The 21,660-nt window shown below is 44.9% G+C and overlaps 1 protein-coding gene across 3 annotated transcripts in view; it reads right to left on the bottom strand.

The window, feature by feature from the left end:
• Positions 1-21,660, bottom strand: part of NBEAL1 (neurobeachin like 1) — a 2,018,929-nt gene that overhangs the window by 25,389 nt on the left and 1,971,880 nt on the right. The gene's annotated exons all lie outside the window — the stretch shown is intronic.

Raw genomic sequence — 21,660 nt, 5'->3', positions numbered from 1 at the left:
GCGGATCTTTCTTCTTCAAGAATGAAATTTCTAATGTATTTGAGATTTTTTCTTTTTTTCTATTTTTTAAAGGTTTGTAACAAACCAATAAAAATCATAAAAAAACATAAATAAAATAAATTAAGAATTGTGTTTTAATATAGTGTTTTAATGTATTAGTGATGCAATGAGGTATTTTTTAATACTTTCATGATTTTATGTGCCTAAGAAATGTTAAAATGTTTGTATAAATGTTTTGTTTTGCCTTGATGGAACATTTAGGAATTCTGTAGAAATTGCTGAGAGATACTCGGACATATGGTTAAATACTCAATATAAAAAATATAAACATTTGAAAAAGTCTGACTGGCAAAAATGCTATTCTGGCTTTAGTATTTCCGAAAATGTTCTTACAGTTCACTGAGCTTCAGGAGACTCACCTTTCCATATTACTATGCATGTGGGTACAATTCTAGGTCAATTTTATGTATACACCAAAATGTGTTGATAAGAGTTCAAAGCACTCTTATTTATATTACAAGATGTGTTAGTAATGAGTGATTACTTGTACATCAAAAATAAAGTATTGGTGCCTGTTTTACAAAATGAATTATGCCAACTGCATGGGCAACAGTTTCGCCCTATAGGGCTTTCTCAAGGCAGAATAGAATCGGTTCTAAACAATTCCATAATGATAATTTCCAATCCGTAGGTTTCAAGACTTGCGTCCAGTGTGCATCATCACATGAAAGCGCCCTTCCATTGCCGTGTTTTTGTACTGATTGCTCCTTCTGTCTATCAGCACAGCCTGTGTCAGTGATCAATTGCTTGAAATTCTCACTCCTTATATTTCCAAAAACATCAACAGATTATCGAGGGTTTATTTCCCTTCGCAAATGAAAATATGCAGCATTTTTTCTTTTACGAGGGGAACTAAACCCTGGATACTCAGGACTGGAACTTTGCTAATCAGGTAAGGAATCTTAAGCATGTGCCATAAATGACTTTTTTTTAGTATCTTGTACTGTATTCTAATCTAAACCACTTTTTTACATATTGTCATCAGTCATTAGGCATTTGCACTTTAGCCTCCTGTACTGCCTTATAACATTAAGCATTAAAAGCACTTTAAGGGACAAGACCTAATTCGTGTGTCTGTTGCGTTGGCCATTCCCTTGTACAGAATTGTTATCAAAAGGAAACTTCTATCAAGGTCTCCACCACCAGCTTCGAAGAAAAAGCAGAACCCAGAACTCATACCGATGGAGTAAGCCAACGTGCTAATCAATTATATAGAAATGTTTCTTAAAGATCTAGTTTCAAATGCAAAACCAAAGGGGAGAACCTCAGGGCTGGGGAAAGTGAAGGATATTCCCCTTCTCAAATCTGATAATTCCAATTTCAAGCAGTAACTTCTCCCCTTTAGTACAAAATCAAAATAATCTGACACAAAGGAAGACGAGTCCCAACCTTCAGTAATCGATCTGGAACCTCTGGAACAGTATGAGACCCCTAGGGGGCTCGAACAGGAAGGTGGGCATAATTTCCCATTGCCTGTGATAGTCGACAATGTAATGGACCAGGTCTTATTTAAGAAATCACAGATGGCGTCTCTCCTTTCAGAGACAAATCAAAGTGCTATAATTGCTTCAGACATCCCTCTCTCTAATAGATTTTCACCACTAGCTGATCCCCCATGCAATTTAACAACTACCAAAATTATGGAGCCTGCAAGTCCTATCTACGTAGCCTGCAACAACGGCAGCAAGCAAAAACGCTACCTCGAAGCCCTTAATACTGAAAGGAATTATACCCATAAAGATGGGATAGCAAGTGATTCTATGAATCAATATGTACAGACCGAACCTTCCCAGGCACCGGGGGGGGGGGGGAGGAAGTGTCTCTAGACGCGGGTACGTTGACTGTGACATACATTCAAATTTAATATCAGAATTTACAAAATGTATCAATGAAAATAGCAGATTGTAAAAGTGTTGCAGTCCAACTGGCAGAGGTTACCTAGAAGAACCTAGACCTAGAGGCCCTAAAAAAACCTTCTAGACTGGACCCTCCCAAGCAGAACAGAACCCACCAAAACAACCATAGACACAGCAGAAAACACACTCAACTGATGGATCACCAAGGCCTCAGACCAGCTGGCACCAGCAAAAATATTCAAAGCGACACCAAAATAACTGGCAGCAAAATTGTTCACAGTAAAACTGAAAGAACTCAAAAAACTAACCGCAAAAAATAGAGAGAACAATACAATTGAAAAGACAGAACAAAATACCAAAGACAGCTTAATCTATACAAATCAACAGTCCTCAGAGCAAACAAATACTATTACGCCAGAAGAACAGAATAGGCGAACAATCCACAGAAAGAACTCAAAATCATCAAAGGCATACAAAATCCCCCATCCTGCAAGAATTCCATCATCCCGACACAAGCACTAAGTGACATCACAAACCACCTGAGATCAAAAATGGATACAATCCAGGAGTACATCAACACAGCCCAGGAAAATACAACCGCACCCGCCGGACAACAGACACCGCGCGAAACGAAAACTACAGCAAATCTCACCTGTCTAGAACCAATCACAGAAGAAACCTTTGCCACACTGATCAAGGACACCAACCCAGCAGGATCACCCAGGGACCCTTGCTGCCCCCCCCCCCTCGACGTCTTTAAAGGAATCCGCAACCACAAAACCCTGGCGGCACACTTCCGTAACCTAATGAATCTATCACTCAAAAGAATAATAATACTGTCCTATTCAATCAGCATACATCAAACCATTGATAAAATAGGAATCACAAAGCAGAAGACCAGAGAAACTACAGACCGATATACAACCTGCCCTAACCAGCAAAGATCCTGGAGAACCATGTGTACAAAATCCTACTTAAATACCTTGAAACAAAGGGAATACTCAACTGGTCACAAGTTGGCTTCAGACCAATGAGAGGAACAGAATCAGCACTGGGGGGACCTGAAAATAAACGCAGACGACTCCCGATCGGCCCGCATACTACTGGACATATCATCTGCTTTCGACACAATCAGCCATGCAACACTAACAAAAAGACTGATTGAATGTGGCATACAGGAATCTGCACTAAAGTGGCTTACCTCATTCCTAACAAACCGAAAGAACCTACTTTATTATATTATTGTTATAATTATTATTATAATTGTTCTTTTATAAACTCGCTTAATACCAGAGATTGGTTTCTAAGAGCAGGATCAGGATTCAAACCTGTGTTGCGCTGCATTGTTTTACTTCAAAGACAAACGTGTTGCCCCCAAGCTATCCCCCTACCACTGTTCACTTCAAACACCAAAAATATATCCTGCAGAGTCCCACAGGTATCCAGCCTCATGCCTCTGCTTTTCAACATCTACATGTGCCCACTGATGAAAATCATTCGAACCCACGGACTCACCACGTACAAATACACAGACGACACACAACTAATTGTGAAAACAAACAGAACCCAGGAACAAAACAAATGCCTCAACAACTGCCTCACATACATCTACAATTGGATGACCATGAACAACCTTAAATGGAACCTTGCAAAACCAGAAATAATGCTCTCACCCGCAGGATTCAATGGATAGAACCCACAACTAGACTGGTCGGCCGGCATGGGAACGCAAACGGAGACTACTGAAGTAGTAAATAACCTAGGAATACTCATGGACAACGGACTATCCCTGGAACTGCAAGTCAACGCAATCAACAAAAAATGCTTCTTCCTCCTAAGACGTCTCAGAGAATTACTCCCCTACCTCTCCTTCCCTCAAAGAACCCTCACATTCATATCCCAGCCTCTACCTAGGAATGGCGGAAATATTAACCAAGAAACTCCAAAGGGTGCAAAATACAGCAGCCAGGATCCTATTGAGACTAAAAAGAAGAGACCACATCACTCCAGCACTAAAAGGCCTACACTGGTTACCAGTATAAAAATGCATCAAACTCTAAAGCACATCCCTGCCAAAACCAGCATCCTAACCAGACTAAGAATGCATGCAGTAATGTTTAGCAAACGTGTGCAAAGAAGCTGTAGTAGCACCCTAATAAATGTCCAGAACAGGAACTCCATGTCGCAGACACGAATTGGCAGCAAGCAGTCTGGTCGAATGTGCCCCGAGACCCTCAGGTACCACCTAACCAGCCAGAAAATAGCATTCAGAGCTACCAATGATGATCCACATGGTTTGTTTGGTCATAGCTCTGCCAGCACCAGCATACCCAACGAAAAACTGGTCATCTTCCCTGGCCTCTCTCATGCGAGACACATAGTAGCTGAGGGCCCACACAGGGAATTGCTCCTCTGCCTTAGTACGGTGAGACATAGGAAAAAAATTAAGGAAGATGGATCTTTTGAGATGAAAATCAGAGACCACATTCGGAAGGAAGGATGGCCTCACACTCGACAACCTCTTATCCTTGGAAAAAAACAAGTAGGGAGAGGTTGCAACGCCTGGAGCTGCCTCACCCGCCTAGCAGTACAAATGGCAACTAGGAAAATCCCCTTAAGGGTGACTAATCTTAACAACCAAGGACAAAGGGGCTGAAAAGCAGCAGCCATGAGAAATATTTACATTAAATGCAAATACCACGCCGGAACAACAAACTGGCATGGGCGAAACTGATTGCAGAGCTCCAGCAGGAATTGTATGACCAATGGGATCGTGAAAAAAGAGCCTTGCTCCGGGAGTTCACTTGAAAACTGAAATTGCAGCAAGGTACCCCTTCACAGGGCTAATCTGCAGGCCAGTCCAGGCCAACGAAAGCAGAAAATCCAGAACAGAAGATTTGGAGCAAGTAAAAGGGACCAGAATCCTCACCCGGCACAAATACGAAAACGCGCGCCACTGCCGTGCATAGATGGATTTGGTGGTGGACCTTGTAGCGGAGTGGAGCATGTCCAACATGTCGTCTGACAAAGCCCACACTTTATGCCTCAACCTTTCAGCAGCCAGACATGAAGGTTTAGACTATTGAGGTTCAGGTGCAGGCCCTGTCCCTCTGAATGGGAAGGTATTCTCTCAGCATAAGACGCCAGCGAGGGCAGAAGGCCATGTCCAGCAGCTCCGGTTACGACGCTTTCCAGGTCCAATCTGGAGCGATCAAGATCACTGTGGACCCGAAGAGGTTTAATCTTGTTAGAACCAGTAGAATGACAGTCTTCGTCCTGTTCACACTGGAAGCAAAAAGGTCTACTTGAGGGGTCCCCCAGCGGCAAACCACCTCCTTCAGAACTTCCTGACAGAGCTTCCACTCGTGGGAGGTCGAAGACTGGTCATTTGTCAATACTTTCTCTTTGCTGGACAGATGAGCAGCAGTCAGAGACACAGTGTTCATCAGAGCTCAGAACCACAATCATATTGCTTCTTTGAACAGATGCAAGGAGCTCACACCACATCGCTTGTTGATGTAGTGCATGGCCACTGTGTTGTCTGTCAGGACCACTACAGCCTTACCTGGTATGGGTGAGAGAAAAGCGACCCGGGCCAGCCTGATCACTCTCAACTCCAGCAAGTTGATGTGTTCCTGGCACACCACTAGAGACCAAAGGTGGATCACCATCAGATCCCGCAGATGAGCAACCCAACCCTTCAGAGACACGCCAGTGACTAAAGAGTTTTGGCCAGGGTTGCCGAAACAACGCAAATCTCAGGAGGTTGTCCCTCTGGGCCCACCATTCCAAGTCTCGGAACACTCTTGCTGAGACCTGTAGAAGGTGCAAGGTAAGTCCCGAAAATGGTATATTTGGCAAATTAAAGGTCTCTGGGGCGTCCTCATGCACAGCTGAGCAAATGGCTCCACTACGATGGAGGAGACCATTAGACCAAGCAAGCGCAGAAAAGCTGAGGCAGGAAAATATTCCTGTGGTTGGAAGACATACACCATCATGGAGATGTTTGCTACTCTGTACTTCGTTGGAAAGATCCCACCCAGGCGAGTTTCCACAACTGTACCAATGACTCAGAGCGACTGGGATGGTGAAACCTTAGACTTCTTGAAGTTCAGGAGAAGCTCAAGATGTACAATAGGTTGCATGTCTGGTGCAAGTGCACCGACGTCTGGTCTGGGAAGTGTGCTTGGACAAGCCAGTTGTCCAGATAGGGAAAATCATGAATGTCTTCCCTTCTGCAGCAAGCAAGACACCCCTGCCAGCAACTTGGTGAAAACCCTGGGTGCCCATTTGAGACCGAATGGCATACCTGGAACTGGTAATGGCAATTTCCCACCATGAATCTCAGGTACTTCCTGTGCTTTCTGTGGATGGGCACATATAAGTATGTATCCTTGAAATCCAGGGAGATTAACAAATCCCACAGATCCCAGGCATCCTAGCTGGACATCCTAGCAGGGTCACAAAACCCCACCTTTCAGACAAGGTCAGACGCTATAAGACCACTAATGTGGTGATGAGCGCATTAAAAATACTGGAAAACATAACACTGAAATCACTGCGGTAGATTAGAGCCACTGCAGGTGGCTGTCAGGGAGATGCAGACAAACACGTTATTTAGAAAAACTGAAGTTTGGGTGCAGAAATGGCATTTTAAAAGACCCATAAAACCACCCGTAGGCTCTGTGTGATGTAAAGACGAAATTGCACATCCTGTTTTCAAATCTATTAAAATGTACCTTTCTAAACCAGGCTTCGGGACGGTTCAGAGAGGCCCCCCCCCCAGTTGATAAACAGGGCAACTGACACTTAGTCCTAGCCAAAGTATCAAAGTAGTGTAGAGGAGAGGGAAGGCATGACTTCAAGTGACGAGTGTGGTGCAATAGTACAGAGAGACACACACAGAGCACTTAAATAAACTAAGTTAGACAGACGTATGAAAACCCCTTACAGGGGCCTTAAATTACGTAAAATCAAAGGTAAGTAGCAATTCCTAAAAGACGCCTGCATGCGCATGCATACCCACACCCTATCAATTGCCTTTCTGTGGCTAGTATTCAAATTCGAAAAGGGGCTGTTGACAGTGGCATTCATGTCACCCTATCCCTATTGTATGTATACAAGTATCCATGATCCCTCAAGCATAGAAACCCTCAGATTGTATGTCAGCCCTGAGGTTAGTGCATGCGTACTGTGCCTTTGCTACCAAGAAGGAACCATGGACACGCATATTAAAATGTAAGCGGATATAAGCCACAGAAAGATATTGCTGGGGAAATAATATTGGTCTTCTGAGGCTTGTGATTCGGCCTAGATTCACATGCTTTGCATAGACTAGCCATCAGTACTTCATGAAGGGGGCGGAAGAGCTGAAGGGACAGTGGTTAATACATGTTTCAAACTGCTTGTCCCAACCGTGAATCTGTTCTTGCTTGAGTTTCTACACAATAGTGCTGAGTGAACGTGTGCACTGAACTCCATGTTGCTGCTTTACCAATTGTCTATAGGGGTACATTATCAATGAAAGCGAGGGCAGCTCCTGTACTATGCTATGTGCAGAGTGCGCTTAGGAGGTTAAAGGGTGAGTTTTGTTCGACAGAGTGTAACATTTTTGTATACATATAGTAGACTGTGACTGGATATCCCTCTCTCCCTGTTACCCTTGAAACAAAGAACTGGTCAGTCTTATCAAGTTATTTTGTACTAGTGCGGTACTACATGGCTGACCTCCTGTCGTCAAGTGTAATTAGTGCCCTCTCACCCCAGTTCTGAGGTTGTTGACAGAAAGCTATTAGTTCTATGGACTGACTGACATTCTTTTGTTTAGATGTATTTTCAAGGAAATCTACAATGTGTTCTTAAATCCACCTTGTTGTTGGACAAAGAGAAAAAATGGTTCTGACACAGTTAATACATGCTGCTCATATATTCTTCTGATAGAAGCAACGGCACTAAGCAAAGCAACCTTATATGAAAGGGCCTTAAGAGAAGCTTTGTTTATTGGTTCAAATGGTGGACCCATAAACTTGACATAAAACAATATTTAAATCTCAGCCTAGCGGTAGATGTGCCGCCAGTGGATAGATGTGCTTTACCACTTCCATAAAAACCTTGACCACTGATATTTTCCACAAAGATCCATTGTATTGTAATGTTGATTGTGCTAATAATGCTGGCAAATGCATTCTTAGTGAATTGTATCCAGACCTCAGTCAAGCAAATGGAGGAAGTAATGATGTTTGTTAGAGAGCAGTTAATGGAGTTGATCTGCTTTTGCGTACACCAGATGGCAAACCTCTTCCATTTATTGAAGTAACAATGCCTAGTGTTCGGTGTTCAGTACTCCTTCAATATTTCCATGCAACGTGTTGGTACTTGCAAATGTCCAAAGACGCCAAGCTGCTAAATTGATTATTTGAGATGTTAGGTCTGTGATCTGCTGTTCCCATTGTGTCAACAGGTTGCATGAGGTTGGAAGTCTCATCGGTAGACATAGCGGCATGTTCAGCAGGTGGGAGTACCACGGCTGTCTCACCCACATTGGGCAATGAGAATTATTGTCACAGGTTCTTGGTATACTACATTGTGCAGTAGTGGTGCTGGTGAAAAAGCATATGCAAATATCCCAGACCAACCTATCCAGAGTGCCTTGCCTGGAGACCCTTGTTGTGGGTACCTGGATGCAAAGGTTGGGAATTTTGATTTTCTGCTGTTGCAAAAAGGTTGACTGTTGGCGGACCTCACTGTGAAAAGATCTGTTTGAGTACTGGTTTTGATTTCCCACTCATATTCCTGTAGCACAGCTCTGCTTAAACTGCCCACAACAGAAATATGTGAGTAGAAGTATGGGCAAGAGTTGAGGGTGGCAGTAAAGGCTAAGATGGATGTGAAATTGCGATATGTTCACCAACGGGCTTTGAGTCGGGTATACTGGACGCCAGAGAGGATGTGTGCAAGGGGACTGGCTGATAATTAACTTTTTTGGGATTATCATATGAGGGGAACCTTATTGCATATGCTTTGGGAATGTGGGAGGGTGGTAGATTTTTGGAAGGATGTTCTGGATAGGATTAATCTGGTGGAGAATATATTATTTCCACAAACATTTATGGCAGTTGTTTTTCTTTCAAGTGAAGGTAGGTGTGAGGATCCTTATGACTCTTTGTATTGGATCGATAGTGCCTTATTGATGGCAATTAAACAAATTATGAAAGTGTGGAAAACTAGAAAAAAAGACAACTTGAAAACTGGCTGACAGACATGCAAACACTTTCACATTTTGAGAAATCTCAGTCAATTAGACCCAATCGGGAGGGTGAATATGTGGAAAGATGGGGGACCTTTAATGAGTTATATGGGTAAGGTGTAAATTGAGGTATTGTAAATATTAGTTGTTAGGTGGAGGGAAGAGGGGGTATGTGTTTTGTCTTGTGAGTTATGTTGTTTTGTTGTGTCTTACTATTGCAGCTCAATGGTGGGTTTTGGATATGCTTACTTGAATTTCGTACTCACTTATGTAATAATTGTGATGTTCATGGAATAAAACTAAATAAAGAGAAAAAAAAAGAATTATGTTCCTTGGACCATGTTGCGTTCAAATGTGAATGTTTCTCATGAGACACGACTGCCAGACGTTTTGTGAGTGGCGGAACAGCACTATTGTTTGTGTTCCTCCAGTTTGCTGTGGTGTTGTCTGTGTTAATGAGAATGTTTTCCACATCAAAACCTTTTGAAAAGAGCACAACGCCACATTAACAGCTAAAAGCTCCAACCGATTTATGTTGTTTGACCTGTTGTGAACACCACCTCCCCTGTGCAGCGAGTTGATGCCAATGCACCGCCCAGCCAGTCATGAATGCATCTGTTGTGATGGTTACCTGTATTGGTGGGTTGACAAAAGTTCCTGCTTTAGCATGTTCTCTTTTGTCCACTATTTGAGCGCTACTACTAACATTTGCGAGATCACTACTAGATTTTCCCACTCTCCCGCTCCTGTTCCCTATAAGACCACTGCTCTGCTAGCTACTGCTGTACTGGGTGCATGTTGAGTCTTGCACATGGAACTTTGAAGATGCAGGATGCAATCATGCTGAGGGGCTTTATAATTTTCCTGAATGTTATCTGCCAACCGGCCATGTTACAAGGGATTCTTGTATCTAGCATGGCTCCTAGGAACTGTTTGTGTTGGCTTGGAAGGAGACTTGCATGTGCAGGAGGCATCATTTTCTGATCTCAACTGTAACTAGCCAGTCATCCATATAGGGATATACCAGGATTCTCTTGCAGCACAGGTGAGCTGCCACAACTGCGAGCATCTGGTGGAGCCGAGGCAATTCCAAAAGGCAGTACCTTGAATTGAAAGTGTCTTCTATCTATTTCGAAGCAGAGATATTTGCAATGTCCTGGAAACACTACAGTACTAAAGTGTGAAATTATATATCTTTCATATCTAGTGTTGCCGTATAGTCTCCCTTCTGTAGTAGCGGAATGGCCTCTTGGAGGATTTTCATTATGAATTTGTGTGGTTTGATATATTTCTTTGTAGGCCTTAGGTGTAGAACTGGTCTCTTTGTTTTGTCTTTTTTGGGAACTAGGAATTATAGTGAATAAATACCTCTGTTTACCTGGTTTTGAGGCACTTCCTTGATGGCTCCCTTACCACAAACTCTGCCACATCTGTATTGACAATGAACTCCTGAAGAGGCTGTGTGCTGTGAACACTGACTGGCATGCCACATTTTGGTACCTTTTGGGTACATATACTGATCTGAGAACTATGAATACTGTTGTTGGACGAACAATCTGTCAACTGGAGGAGGCTCCTCTATGCTGAACATGTTTCTCTCCCAAATTACAAATACTGATTTTCTCGTGTCCCGTTTTAGCCTTTTTAAGTACTTCATCCAAAGCTTTTCTGAAAAGACGCGTTTCTTCCACGTTTCGGGTCTGAAACCAGAGACCCTAAGCAATGCATGTCTTTTCAAGACAGTGCCCTCTGCTAACAGTCATCCTGCTGTCTCTGCCGAGTCCAATGCATTTTTAAGTACGGCATTCACAGACTTTGTCCCCTCAAGCATTACATTATACTTCCTTTATGAGAGCATACATTTGATCCCACTGTGCCCTACTGTACCTTGTCATTAATGCAGTTCCATTAGCAAGGAGGATCTTCTTTGCAACCAAAATGGATACCTTCCTCCATAGAGGATATATATGTTTGCTCTCCGTATCTGGGAGGACATTTGTTGGAAGACAATGGTGCCCCACTCCTCGTGTGTGGAAGTGACAACTAGATAATCTGGGGTTACATTTCCCTTAATGTAGACTGGGTCACTGGGTTCAGGCTTAAATTATATATATGTTCTATATGGGATACATTACTCACCGTAATCGTATTTCTGATGCTTGTATCTGCTTAGATTCACATGCTGTGCATAGGCCGACATCTAGTGGAAGCTGCAGAGTATTAGTTTGTTTTTCGAAACTCGAAAATGGGCGTCGACACAGGGCGTGCCAGTAATACCATCCCAAGTGTGATGTCCACTGTACCCATGATCCCTCACGCGTGTAGGACCCTCAGATTGTATTTTTCTGACATGAGGTAGCATGAGGAGAAGCGTGAGTACAGATGATCCAAGCATATATAAAGAAAGGTAAGACTACAAGCCTCCATGCGCCTTCTCTCAGAGGGGAGGAAGGGTGAGTCGCATGTGAATCTAAGCAGATACAAGCATCAGAAATACGATTACGGTGAGTAATGTATCCCTTCTGAGGCTTGTGGAATCTGCTTAGATCACATGCTGTGCATAGATTAGCGAGCAGTACCTGAAGGAGGTGGGATGTGAGAAGGGTCATGAGCAAATAAATGTCTTAGAACCGCTTGTCCCACTTGGGTATCTGTCTTGGAATGGGTGTCGATGCAATAGTGCTGAGTAAAAGTGTGAATAGAGCTCCAAGTAGCTGCTTTGCAAATGGTGTCAAGGAGTACATTTGCAATGAAAGCCAGAGTGGCCCCAATGCCTCTTGTAGAGTGGGCCCTTGGCGTGAAAGGCAGAGTTTTTTCAGAAAGTGAGTAACAGCTGGATACAGTTAATAATCCACTTAGAGATGGCACCTTTAGAGATGCGATCCCCCTCTCTGCCTGTAGCTACGGAGACAAACAGCTGATCTGTTTTCCTTAGCGGTCTGGTCTTGTTTACATAGTAGAGGACCGCCCTACGCACAGCTAGTGTGTGTAGTTTCACCTCAGCCGAGCTTTGTGGGTCTTGGAAGAAAGCCAGAAGCTCGATGGACTGGTTCACGTGGAATTTTGAAATAAACTTAGGTGAGAACCTAGGGTGTGTGTGTAAAACCAGTTTATCTTTATGGGCAGTAAAGAAGGGATCTTGCACTGACAGAGCCTGAATTTCACTGACTCTTCTTATAAATGTAATTGCTACTAAGAAGGCTGTTTTGTAAGTCAGGTGTTTGAGACTGCTCTTGTGCATGGGCTCGAATGGGGGGCCCTTGAGCTTAGATAACACCACGTTAAGGTCCCATCCTGGTGGTGGGTTTGAAATAGGAGGGTGAAGTCTCTTTATTCCTTCCATGAAGGCTTTAACTACTGGTACTTTCCACCACAACACCTTGTTATGGGAAGTGGTGTATGCTGACAGAGCTGCCAGGTGTACCTTCAGTGAGTTTAAAACCAGTCCTGCATCCAGCAGGTGGAGCATGTATGTAACAATAGTGGAAGGAGTGCAATCAACTGGGTTGATTTGTTTATTCTGGCACCAGATAACGAATCTCTTCCATTTGTCAAAGTAGCAGTGCCTCATGTTTGGCTTCCTAGCTTCTTTTAGGATGTCCCTACACCTCTGTGGTAAATTGAGATGTCTGAACTCTATGACCTCAGGAGCCATGCTGCCAGGTTCATTGAGTTGGGTTGAGGATGCAATGTTTGACCTTGGTACTGGGACAGTAGGTTGTACCAGGCCGGAAGTTTGATCGGTTCGCACAGGGCTAATCTGCGTAAGTGTGGGAACCACGGTTGTCTCGCCCACATGGGAGCAACCAGGACGAGCGTCATCGACTCTCTGTTCATCTTGTTGACCACCTTCCTGATGAGGAGTTGGTGGAAAAGCGTACGCAAACATTCCTGACCAGTTCATCCACAGGGCATTCCCCTGGGAGTCTGGTTGGGGGAACCTGGATGCAAATCCTGGGCATTGTCTGTTTTCGCTTGTGGCGAATAGGTTTACAGTGGGGAAGCCCCTCTGAGAGAAGATATCTTCTACAACTCTTCTGTGTAGACACCATTCGTGTTCTTCTGGGAGGGGGGTCTCTGCTTAGAGCATCCGCTAGAGAATTGAGATCCCCTGGAACATGTTGCGATGACAGGAAGATGTTCCGTCTGAGTGCCCATTTCCAAATTTTCTGGGCAAGCTTGGACAGATTTGGCGAACAAGTCCCTCCTTGCTTGTTCAGGTAAAACATGGCTGTAGTGCTGTCTGTCCAGATTTGCACTGACAGATTTAGCAGGTAGGGCTCGAACGCTTGAAGCGCTCTGAATACTGACAGAAGCTCTAGCAGGTTGATGTGATTCTTGGCCACTGAGTTAGACCAGAGACCCTGAGCTGTGTGGTGGAGATGGTGAGCTCCCCACCCTGTCAGGCATGCATTGGTTGTGACTACCGCCTGTATCTCGGGATCGTAAAAGGGTTTCCCCCTTGGACAGATTTTCTCTTGTCCACCAGTTTAAGCTTTGTACAAGTGTTGGCGAAACGACCACTAGATCGTCCCACTGACCACTTGCCTGAGACCACTGTTTCGCCAACCACTCCTGCATGGGACGCAGGCGCGCGTGGGGGACCAGGTAAATACCTGACGCCATCATGCCCAGCAACCGAATTGCTTTGTGTACCGTTATCTGGCGACCGGACTGATATTGTGGAATTTGCAGCAGTATATTCCGAATTCTTTCCTCGGAAGGAAAAGTCAACCCCCCTCTTGAATGTCTAGGATAGCTCCTAGGAACTGTTTGGAGGTGCTTGGCACCAGACTTGACTTTTTCTCGTTTATTGAGAAGCCCAATTCGAAGAGGAGGTCGATTGTCCTTTGAATGTTTGCTCTGCAAATAACTGGGGTCTCCCCCGTGATGAGCCAGTCGTCCAGGTAAGGGTACACCGGGATTGCCTCCCTGCGTAGGTGTGCTGCCACCACCACCAGTACCTTGGTGAATACCCTTGGAGCCGAAGCTATCCCGAAGGGCAGTACCTTGAACTGGTAGTGCCGACTGTCCACCTTGAAGCGCAAGTACTTTCTGTGCGCTGGGAACATGGAAATATGAAAATAGGCATCTTTCATGTCCAATGTTGCCATGTAATCCCCCTTTTTTAGGAGGGGGATTACCTCTTGGAGAGTAGTCATGCGACATTTTTGGGGCTTGACATACTTGTTTGCAGGCCGTAAGTCCAATACTGGGCGCATTGTCAAATCTTTTTTTGGCACAAGGAAGTAAGTTGAATAAATACCCTTGTTTACCTGGTGTCCCGGGACGAGTTCTATCGCGTCCTTTGCTAGTAGATTGATGATCTCCTCGAGGAGGACCTTCTGGTGTTCCAAAGAATGTATTCTTTGTCGTGGAGGATGGTTCCGGGGACACTAACAGTGCAGTACCCAGCAGATACTGTGGACAGCAACCATCTGTCTGATGTGATCCCTTCCCAAACTTGGGTGAAGTTGGAAATGCGTCCCCCTACTGGGGTTGCGTGAGAAGGGACCCTGAACGGAGCGTCACTGTTTTGGTTGAGGCGTGCCACCTCCTTTACTGGGACTGCCCTTACCCTTACCACGTCCCTCTTTTATTACCCCTGCCGTAACCCTGGGTAGACTGTTGGTTATTATTGTTCCACGGTGTACCATGCCCCTGGGAATAGTTAGATCCTCTCTGGGAATTTTGGCCGCGTGGGCGACGAAAATTGCCATTGTCTCTCTGATTAGGGGGTTTGTTGGTTAGTTGGCCTAGGGATTTGAGTGTCTCATATTCGTCCTTGCCATTTTTCAGCGCGTCCTCGACCGCCTTACCAAACAACAGATCCGGCTCCACCGTTTTTTCTAACAAAGATGCTTGGGTTTCAGCTTTGAATCCAGACTGCCGTAACCAAGCGTGTCTTTTGATAACAGTTCCTTCTGCTATCAATCTGCCGGCGTTATACGCGGCATCAAAGGTTGCTTTTAAAATGCAACCGGACAGGGCTCTTCCCTCCGCCGCAACTCGTGCCAACTGGCTCTTTAAGGGTTCTGGGGCAGAATCTATGAGTGCCGCAACTTCTTCCCATTGATGGCAGTTGTAGCTGGCCAACAGGGTGGTGGAGTTGGCAATCCTTGCCTGGTAGGCGGAAGTGTAGGCTACTTTCCTGCCCAAACCATACAGTTTCTTGCTCTCCTTGTCGGGAGGAGCTTCGGACGATGACAAGGGTGTTCCAGCCCTCTTACGGGTGTTAGTAACAACCAGGGAGTCCGGTTTCAGATGCCCCCTTACATACAGTGGGTCTGATTGGGCTGACCTGAAAAGTTTCTCAATCCTGGGGTTCACTGCCCTGGTGAGGTTAGGATTTAAAAGTGAAAGGTCTATTCTTCTCTGAATAGACTTAAGGATAGGGATGGCCTGAGCAACAGGCCTCCTTTCTCCCACTAACTCTTCTGCGAAGTCCCTCTCCTCTTGAGCACCCTGGGTGTCAATGTGGAAATGTTCTGCCGCTCGGGACAGAACTTCATTCAGGAGAGGTTGATTGTCGACAGGGGAGTCGGTAATCGGGGGTTCCTTCTCTACCGGGGAATCTACTCTGTAGGTCTCCGGGTCTTCCTCTTCCTCTTCTTGGTCCTCATCATCCCCATAGTACCCCGTACCAGTTTGCTCTTCCAACCTGCCCAAATCTGGATCCTAACAAAAGGATGTATCCCCTTGATTTTGGGAGTAGGGCTGTATATGGAAGGGGTCCGAAGACCGTGTTGGGGCTTCAAACTGGGACTTCTTATTTGGAGGTATTGGATCCTTAGAGCCTGAGGGTGCTGACCCGTCTGGAGTATAGGAGATAAAGTGTTCAGGGTTCTTTGTGTAAAAATCTGCCAATGAAGACATCCTTGACATAACCCTGTCTATGTCATCACTAGACCATTCTCTAGAACTGGGAATGATCCTTTTTGGGGCTTTCTCCGCCTTATCCTGACTAGGCTTACTGGTTTTAGCAGGTGTCCTTGGGATAACAGAGGACTGGGACTTGCCTGTCTGTTTATGGGGAGTGGGAAGTCTTTGAGGCGTGTGAGGAGGCTGAGACTGCTTCCTCTGTTGTTTTCCCCCCTCCCCGAGGGCAGAAGAGTGTTTTCCCTGTTTTTTCGCCCGTCGAAGCCTTCCGACGCCTGGCGTCGAGGTTTGGGGGTGGTGTCCCTATCTTTAGAACATGGAGGTAGGGACTCGGGAGCCGCCGTTACGCGGTCTGCCGGCGCCGACTCTTGGAGTGCGGTCTGGAAGTCGGCTTCGTCTTCAGACGATCGAACTTCCGTTACACTGGGGAGCGAGGCACTCTTGGCAACAGTGGATGATTGCCTGGAGTCATGCGGCGATCTAGATCGAGAACGCCCAGAGGACACCGATTCGGACCGTTCTCTATATGCCTCTTTCCGAGAACTCGACGTGCGTGTCGAGTCTCGGTTGGACTTCATGTGCTTTGTGGAAGTGCTGTGGGTAGCGCTTGTGTCGCCGGGGGTCTTCCCCATAGCCGCCCTGCCGGACGACCTTCCGAGGTCGGGGACTTGCGCTCGGCTGTCTCTTGACGCCACGTTGCCCTCGCCGTCTGAAAGTAGCTGAAGGCGCCCTCCGCTGCCATGACCTCCTGACGCCTGGCGTGGTGGGCCCAACGCTTGATCGAACGGTCCTTAAGTGTTTTCGGTTTAAACCTACTACACGCTCTGCAGTTCGCCTCAGGGTGGTCCCTCGGCAAGCAGAGACTGCACGTGGCGTGCATGTCGACCCAAGGGTACTTGTGGTTGCACTTGGGGCAGAATTGGAAAGGGGTACCCTCCATACGCACTTTGTGGCAGCGGGCTAGTAAGTGTAGGAATATATAAGAATGTACCTATATACCAAAAGAGTGTAGAGTATGTCCACCCCCCACTCTCCCTACTTGCAGGGCAGAGACCAGAGGCCTTCCGAGGCCCAAATCAGTTGTGCAGCTGTCGACGGTCGAATTCTTCTCCAGGCCGGCGTCGAGTGTGGAAGTTCGGTGACTCGACGTTGGGGTGGAGAAATGGGTAGATATAACAATATTTTGCAAAAGTATGGCTAAGGCCAGGGAACTCTGCGAAATGCTTCCGACCAGTATGGCGGAAAAAAACAATCTGGGGGTCCTATACGCGTGAGGGATCATGGGTACAGTGGACGTCACACTAGTGATAGTATTACTGGCAGGCCCTGTGTCAACGCCCATTTTCGAGTTTCGAAAAACAAACTATAATACTCCGCAGCTTCCACTAGATGTCGGCCTATGCACAGCATGTGATCTAAGCAGATTACACAAGCCTCAGAAATATATATATTATATAGTGAAGGGGGTAATCCATCTTTTTGACAGATTTTAATAAATGAATACACAGCTACTTGATCTTTCTCCTGTATGATGTCTTAAATGAAATCAATGTCTTCATCGGATTCATTGGTATCTAGGCCAGATTTACTTACCAGCATTATCATAAGGTTGTTGTATAGACATTGATCATCTGTGGGGGATGACATTATCGCTAGCTCCACCACATTTGGCGAAGGTAAGAGGTACTCCTCAGGATCAATATAATTCCCTTCATCCAGAATTACTTCATCACCAGTATAATATACCTCATGTTCCAGTTGTTCCACTGCAATTCTAGGTTTCTCAATAGGATTGCTACCCTCAGTATAATCTGGTTTTCGTTTTAGGGGTGATTTTCTATAAAAAAAACATAAAGGAAGACATCCTGTCCCTAGTTGTTTGAAAAGGTTCTTTTGTCCAAGACATAGCAGTTGAGTGTGATATTGACTGGTGTTTTTGAGCTTTATCAGTTTGCTGTGTTTATTTAGATGTGTGGGGCGGGGTGTTCACAACTCGACTTCGAGAGGCTTTCATCGTCTTTTGTGTTTCAGCATAGACGCTTAATGGGCATGGTCCTTTTCGAATGACTATCATCCATCTTGGACTTTACAGCATGCGTCAAGGCTTTGGCTCTTGACTTCAGGCAAACTTTGTCAGTTTTTGTCTTAATCTTTATATGGGCAGCCTTTTGGCCACCAGGTGCTGTCTCCAAGGCAAGACTTTACGTCTACCTTATGGAGCAGGGGGCCAGTTAGTAACTGCTCCATTTCACTTTCAAAACGGGCACTGGTTTCCTCGACTTTGAGGCTCTCCACAGTAGCACTTGACTCGTCCCAAGAATTCCCTGCATCTATAACATATGCAGCCCAGTATTTTGTTCTGCAGTACTTTAGGGTTTTTTGATTTAAAAAGCTGACAATCTTGACACGTTTCCTCCTTGTGCCCTGCGTAAAACAACTCTTGCACACACAATGTGGGTCTTTCTATGGTAATGTACCATTACAGGACGGGCAGAACTTAAAAGGGGTATTCTCAAAGGGGGCCAAGGATCCCCAGAGAGCTAATATTTAGGGAATTTAGTGGATGTAAAGGCTTTCTTCATGCTGCCCGTGTACATGTGAAATTATTTCCTCCACTCCTCTTACTGCTAGCCTTTCGATCATAGTCGCAGAGTCGCTTCATCGTTGCATGAGGTATCATGGGTACCTGCACACCTAGAGTTGGGATAGTGTGGAGGAACGCCCCTGTTGACACCCGCGTTTCAAATTCAAAAACAAAAATAAGATGTAAGACTGCGCACCAACCAAATGGCAGCCTATACAAACATGTGACTCTAAGCAGATTCACAAGCCTCAGAAATATATATACACATACGCAATTGGTAAACTCATGGTGAGATCAGTCACACTGCTAAAAAGTAAAACAGTTCAAAAATAGTAAAACTACAAGTAAAGTGAAACAAAACAAGACAATTGCAATGAAAGCACAGACTCTGCCTTATAATTATAGGGCCCCTATCACTTCAGAAGCTCTTCCCTGATAAGTAAGCAAGCCTAGGGCCTCAGAAATAGACAAAGTCCCAGGTGCTACCCGTTAGAAATCTTGAAAGTTATAGAGCAAGCATTGGCAAAGCCAAGAGGTGAGTAAATGTTCCAGAATGAAATCACTTAAAAGGATATGAAGGAAAGCCTAGTAGTTTAGGGGTATCCTCCCAATCCACCACTATGGGTCACCCTCGAGGATCTTTTTCCAGAACTACACAGATCATGACCAGGTAGGGGAGAGTTAGGGAGTGGACTTTATGCTCATACAATCCGTAAGGTGGGGCAGAGGGGTGGAAAAATGTATGCAGTCTCCCGCATTTTACTACAACTTTGAAGCACGACCGCTCAGAATGACCAGGCCCACTTACTTCTCTCTTTGGTTTAGGTTCAGGAGGTCCAGATGCCACAGGAGCAGTGGTACCAGATGGTCCTGGGACACTTCTGAAGGCTTCCAATGGAAGGCTCTTCATGCAGGGGCCCAGACTGGTTACTCCTACCAGCATTAGAACCAACGCAGCAAAGTAGTTGTTTGCAGGACTTGGCTGGAGGCGATGCTGATATTCTTCAGTGGGCTCCTCCTCTTCGTAGGGGTCTTTGCTCCCAATTATGATCTGGGTAATGGCTGCAGGAGTCCTTCTTTTAAACCTTATTCGAGTTTGGGGCTGCCCCGGTTTACCAATGACAATGGTCTGCACCAGCCACAGTGGCAAGGGCTGTTAAATCCTGAACAGCCTCTTGCTCCACAACTGCCCAGCAACATACATCCCCTGACTGGAATGTGGAATGGGACAAGACAGTCCTACTCCCCAGACCCAGCCAACATGCACACATTGCCAATTTGCATGGGAAATTCAAATGTCAGGACAAGGTTCAAGCCATAGCACAACGTTGGATGGCTCCATTTATGTCAATGGATGGAAAGCTGCAAAAAGAAAATATTTCCCAACAAAATCACTTGTCTTTAAGTTTTACATTTCAAGATTGCTATACAATACCTGGAATACTTTTTCAAACTTACTAGTTCCCACTTTATTTCCTTTTCTTAATTTTGTGACGACAATAGGTGCAACAATTGTATATAAGTACTGAATTTGAGGGCTATGTTGACCAACATGTCCAATACTGAAGGGGGTGGTACTGACCATGCAAAGCTAAGCTGCCTATTGATAGGAGCATGAGCCTCTAAAACATTTCAAAGAAAAGAACATAAAGAAGCATACAAGCCTATAATACTGAAAACAGCAGGGAAGTGAATCTGCCTCTCAACACCCTCCGAAGAAAGCATTGTTGCAAGTTCAGCAAACCTCGTTATGTCAAAGGTGTCCATTAAAGGGACAGAGTAATAGATTGGCTTATTGTGACAACCTTCTGCCACTTGACCGGGGTGTAGTGAGGAAAGCCAGTGCAGTCCTTTCTGCATGTTAGCCGGGCCCAGCACTGCTGCTTAGCGTGCAACAGTACCTAGTCTCCATCGCTACCCTAACCTACACCACAGTTAGACAGGAGACTTGGTCATATACTATAATGAGACTGCACATTTTATTGATGGTCAAGTAATCAAGGGTGATGTCTTTCAATTTCAGATGTTGAAGTTGGTGATGGAAGGAGGGGAGGGTGGATAATCCACACTACCTGTTGACATAGAAGAAATTGTCAGTCAGTTATGTGATCTAATTACACGGTTGAGCAAGCTGTGTCCGTTGTAACCTGAGATGCATGAACTGGAGCACTTGTACACATGATGAAATGCCAGCAGGAGACTTCTGTAACATCAGAGAATATATATCTAAAATGGTGCAAGCCTCTCTGAAGTGCAAGCCATTCTTCCCACGTGTGGATTTTGAGATCATGCCAATAAAACAAATGTTCTGCGTGGGTTAGAAGATGGACGTTTCTGTGCTGAATGAGAGTCTCATACAGAATGCTAAGGGTAAAAAGGGTTCAAGATGGTCCCTCCAACGGGGAGGAAGATCATAGCAGCCAATCATTGGCATAGTGCTAGATGGGGAACCCATCCCTCCTCAAGAATGAAACCAATGCTGCCATAAACTATGAGGGATAGAGTGATTGCAAATAGAAATACTCTGTATTGTTAATTCACAACCCTGCCTCAAAATGATCAAATTTGTAATGAGGTGGCCAAATTGGAATATGGAGGTACACAGCCATGTGATTTACTGTGTAAAATCTATTATTGGACAGGAGTTAGGTCAGTACTTGAACAAGAATCTGAGGAGTTGACGTAAATTGATATAAGAATCATAGAAGTATGTAGGAAATTGAATTTTGTACATATTGCAGATGCTATCTAGCTTTTCGTATCCATGCTATGAAGAAGGGCCTGTGGATAATACAACCTCATCCCAGACTATTCATTTTCTATGAGTACGATATCTTTGTCCTGGAGTATGTCGACACAAGGAACTGAAAGGACCTCTTGTGTGTCAAGCACACCAAACAATTATTTCCCAAAACCTTTTTAACTCAATATATGCTCATGAAATTAATTAGATTTTTGTGGCTAAACAATTGCTTAACATAATAAAGTTCAATCCCGATTCCCAGGTTCCTAAAATTCTTGTTTAATCCAAAGAC

The sequence above is a fragment of the Ambystoma mexicanum genome, chromosome 9 (assembly GCF_040938575.1).
Source record: "Ambystoma mexicanum isolate Mex_15411 chromosome 9, UKY_AmexF1_1, whole genome shotgun sequence".
In the NCBI taxonomy this organism is placed as follows: domain Eukaryota; kingdom Metazoa; phylum Chordata; class Amphibia; order Caudata; family Ambystomatidae; genus Ambystoma; species Ambystoma mexicanum.
The sequence above is the reverse complement of the archived record's forward strand: the minus strand, read 5'-3'. Positions and strand labels throughout refer to the sequence as shown.